The 4,465-nt window shown below is 47.8% G+C and overlaps 1 non-coding gene across 1 annotated transcript; it reads right to left on the bottom strand.

Moving 5' to 3' along the window:
- Positions 1–241: 241 nt before the first annotated feature.
- On the bottom strand, positions 242–350 carry LOC136533406 (small nucleolar RNA R71). The gene has a single exon (XR_010778473.1). It is a non-coding gene; the product is annotated as a small nucleolar RNA R71 (small nucleolar RNA).
- Between the last annotated feature and the right edge of the window lie 4,115 nt (positions 351–4,465).

Genomic DNA, 4,465 nt, shown 5'->3' with positions numbered 1-4,465 from the left:
GCCAACCAGTTCTATGGAAAGGCACATGAAGATGCAAGTGCACATCTCCAACACTTTCTAGAGATCTGTAGCACCTTCACCATCAAAGGAGTAACCCAGGATGCCATACTACTTCGCCTTTTCCCATTCTCATTTTTGGGAAAGGCAAAGCAATGATTCTACGCCAATAAAGATAGAAACACTACATGGGATAACTGCTCCACTGTCTTTCTAGCAAAGTTCTTTCCCACAGGCAAGACCAATGCTCTGCGTGGGAGAATTTCAAGCTTTCAGCAATAACATGATGAATCTGTCCCTGAGGCATGGGAACGCTTCTAAGATTACATTGCGGAGTGTCCTCATCATGGGATGGAGAATTGGCTACTCATGCAGACTTTCTATCACGGGCTGACTAACAGTTCCGTGAGACAATGGATGCTGCTGCTGGAGGTGCATTCCTATCACTCACCATACCAGATGCAACAACTCTTGTGGAGAAGATGGCCTCCAACCAAGGTTGGAATGAAGAACGTACTCAAACCCACAAAAGAGGTGGAGGTATACATCAACTCAAGGAAGTAGACATGCTGTCTGCCAAGATGGACCTGCTAATGAAGAAGCTTGAAATCGAACCAATGAAAAATAGGAAGTCATGCACATTCATGACTCCCGCATGACATATGAAGTGTGTGGAAGCACTGGGCATTCTGGGAACAGTTGTCCTGAGACCCATGAGGATGTGAATTTTGTCAACAATAATTACTCTCGTCCTCAGCAGAATCAAGGATGGAACCAGCAACAAAGACTAAAATATCAAGGTAATTACCAAGGTAACTATCAAGGTAATAACTTTAATAATTTCAATCAACCACCCTTGAGAGAATTAATTGCTGGCCAGTCTAGACTTATGGAAGGATTATCTAAGAAGGTAGCTACCAATGATAAAATTCTAGAAAATATAAATAATAGAATGGATAGCTTTGCTTCTGCCATTAAGAACCAGCATAGCTTTAATAAAATGATAGAATCCCAAATAGCTCAGCTGGCAGCCGCTGTTCCTCCATCCGATAAAGGTAAGATTTCGGGGCAACTGGAAGATCTAGAAACTACAAATCTTGTCGATATTCACAATGCAGCTTACTACTACACAGAGCCATCGATGGGAAGGTGGATAGATTATACCTTGCCTGAGAAGAAGAGCGATCCAGGAAGACCTGTCATCCCCATCACCATTGGACCTCACATTTTCCAAGAAGCTGTATGTGACTTCGGAGCAAGTGTCAACATCATGCCTAAGGTAATCTATGATAGAATTAATGGAGATGCTTTATTGTACACAAATATGTGTTTGCAGCTTGCAGATCAGTCACTCTGTTACCCCAAGGAAATTCTTGAAGATGCAATTCTTCGAGTGGGACAATCATATGTTCCCGTAGACTTTGTGGTTTTGGAAACAGGAGGAGATGTAAGGGCACCCATTATTTTGGGCTGACCTTTCCTAAGCACCGCTAAAGCCATCATCTACGCGGACAGTGCCAAGATCTGTTTCACAATCAAGGATAGAAAGGAGAAGTTTTCGTTCAAGAATCATATACACCATTCTCCTGGACATCCCCAGACGTCGTACCTACCCGAAGTGACAACAGTGACCAAGAAGAAGAACAATAGGGGAAGGAGGAAGAACAAAGCTAGGAAGCCACAAGAAGAGACAGTTAACATGATCAATACACTCCGATCAGAGTACGCCCACCTCCTCGCTTCACCGTTCCTTGATAAGAAAGATGATCCAGGCGTACCAACGATCGAGTGTACTATTGGACAAAGAATTTTTCACAAGACCTTCTGCGACATTGGATTAGGAGTCAACATAATGTCCAAGGTAACGTATGAATATTTATTCGGTAATGAACCGTTGTTCCCTACATACATGCAATTACAGATGGCGGACCAATCAATCCGATTTCCAGAGGGGATAGCAAAAGATATTATGGTAAGAATACATGATCACTATGCCCCAGTTGACTTCATGGTTCTAGATATGGGTGAAGAAGAAGATGATACACCCATCATCCTTGGAAGACCGTTCCTCAACACTACCAACGCGATCATCTACGTCAGATCTGGACAAGTTCACTTTCAATTTCCCGAAGGTGGTGAGGGCCGATCTCGCCAAGGCTGCCGAGTAGGCCCGCAAGGCGAACGAGTTGGTCGTCGATGGGCAGTCGGAGGCCATGCTTGCAGAGCAGGCCCCTGCGGCTCGGTTGCCGCATGATAGGGCGGAGACTTCTGCCCAGGGGGCTCAGCAAGCGGCCCACCCTAGGCTTTGTATGAGTAAGTTGGTTTCGCGCACACTTTTGTTTTTGCTGTCTTCGCCCAGTTTATTTGTTTATGTATTCTATGTTGCTTTTGCAGGTGATGTCATGGCCGGACTCCTCACTCCGGAGGAACAAGCGGCTGCTGCCAGCGCCAGGTTCGGTTCGGGGCAGCTGGGGCCGATGGCGCTGGGTCCAAGTGAGTGTGAAGTGTTTTTATCTTACTCGTCTCTTGGTCTGCTGCTATTGCCTGTGTCTGATTGGCCCTCTGACCAGAGTTGTTGTTTTTTTTACGCAGGCTCCTCCGGCACTTCTATCTCAGGTTGGGAAGAATGCTATCTTGGGGTTCTTGAAGAAGTCGGAGGTGGTCTCCGGCAGTTTGTGTATTCATTGTGAGATTTGTTTTCCTCACCTTATGGTTTTGTATTTGTTTGTTCTTCTTTGAACAGATCGCTTCAAACAGCATCTGAGGGACATGGATTTCTTCCAACTTGTCCATGTTCATCTAGAACACCAGAGCTTGGTTCATCTTCGGCAGTTTACGTTTTTTGGTGTATGCTCGCCTTTATATTTGTTTTGTTTTATTTCTATTACTGATCACCTTGGTCTTCTTCTTTCTGATCATAGGGGTATCACACGGGCGTTGTTATGGAAGAGTGCTGCACTCGTGAGGTCTCCGACCGAGATTCTACGATTGAAGTGCTCAAAGCGGAGAATGAGCGCCTGGAGGGTGAAAAGGGGCGTTTGACCAACTCCCTTGCTGCTCTTCGTCTTTCACTGGCGGAGAAGGAAAAAGAAACGGAGGTGGTGAGGGCTGATCTCGCCAAGGCTGCCGAGCAGGCCCGCAAGGCGAATGAGTTGGCCGAGGGTCTCCGGCGAGAACTAGCCTCTGAGAAGGAATCCGCAGCTGCGATGGAGGGGCAGCTGACTTTGACGACGAGGCGTTTGGACTCGATCAAGGTGGTCCTTGCTGCAACCGTTAGTCAGTATCGAGCCACTGTCGCTGAGTTCGATGGCGAGACCTCCGCTCCTCTGGAGGAAGACAGCGTCTATGCCCTCGCTTCCTGGCTAAAGCGTCACCTTGCGAAGCTCCCCAATCTGCTAAACGGCTGCGCGGACTATGGGGCGCTGGCGAGGGTGACGAACTACGCCAAGCTTCTAGTGCGCAGCGGGTGTACGCATACTGAGAGTATTCCGAGGGGGTGCTGCCGGGTCTGGAGGTGCTTGGTGAGACTTCTCCTGGTTTGCAAAAAAGTTTGAGGAATTTCATTGGGTACTTTTAGGCTCCGTTTGGGAGGCTTGCCGCCCGGAAGCTAGTGGAGGAGAAGAGGGCGAAGGTATTTGTAGTCTTTGTTGTCGCTGTTTTTTCCTTTCCTCGTTTCTTGCGAAGCTGTGGAGGCTTTTATTGCTCTGTGAAGCTGATATTGTGGTCTGTGCTTTAACAGGAGGCGTAGAAGGGTCTGGCGAGCAGGCCTCCACCGATTCCTAGCTCGGTGACTGCGGGTGATGCCTCCGCCTTTGCTAACGCCCCGAAGAGTGCTACGATCGGCGGTGGTGACGCCCGGAAGCCGCAGGCACCGTCTCCGTCCGTGTTTGGTGCGGGCTCCGTGCCTGGGACTTCTACAGCGTCCGGGACTCCGGAGGTCTAGGCTCTTTGTAGGATTTAGTTCTTTTAACTTGTATATCGCAGTCTGGTTGGACTCTTGTGAATAAAGTTTCTTTTGTTCTGAATGATTTTGTGGAAAATTTTAAACTTGCGTAGGTTCCGAATCTAGAGCCTGCGCAAGATGTTGCGCCTTTGAATCTCTACAACGACGTTATTTATGTGAGCAGAGAGCTTTGGGAGTACTGGCATTCGGCTTTTTCGTGCAGCGTTGCGCGCGACGTGTTTGAGTCAGTTAAGTTAGACATAGACGACGAGCGCGCTGGGTTTACTCGCGCGCTTGCTTGGCGCGGACCTCCACCACAATAGTTAGGATTTTATTGTAAGTTTGTGTCCTATAAGAATGCTACTTAATGTTATATGGAATACAAAACAGGTTCACTTTCTTGATTGTTTGTGCGGGGGCTTAGGTCTGTTGTGCTAGTTTACATATCTCGTCTAGTCCTGAGCTTGCACACCGTGGGCCTTTGCTTGGGCGAACGTGCATGATACAGAGGTGGTGGCCAGGACC

This window comes from Miscanthus floridulus, unplaced genomic scaffold (genome assembly GCF_019320115.1).
Source record: "Miscanthus floridulus cultivar M001 unplaced genomic scaffold, ASM1932011v1 fs_877_2, whole genome shotgun sequence".
NCBI classification, from domain to species: Eukaryota; Viridiplantae; Streptophyta; class Magnoliopsida; order Poales; family Poaceae; genus Miscanthus; species Miscanthus floridulus.
Note: the sequence above shows the minus strand (reverse complement) of the source record. Positions and strands in the feature narration are given on the sequence as shown.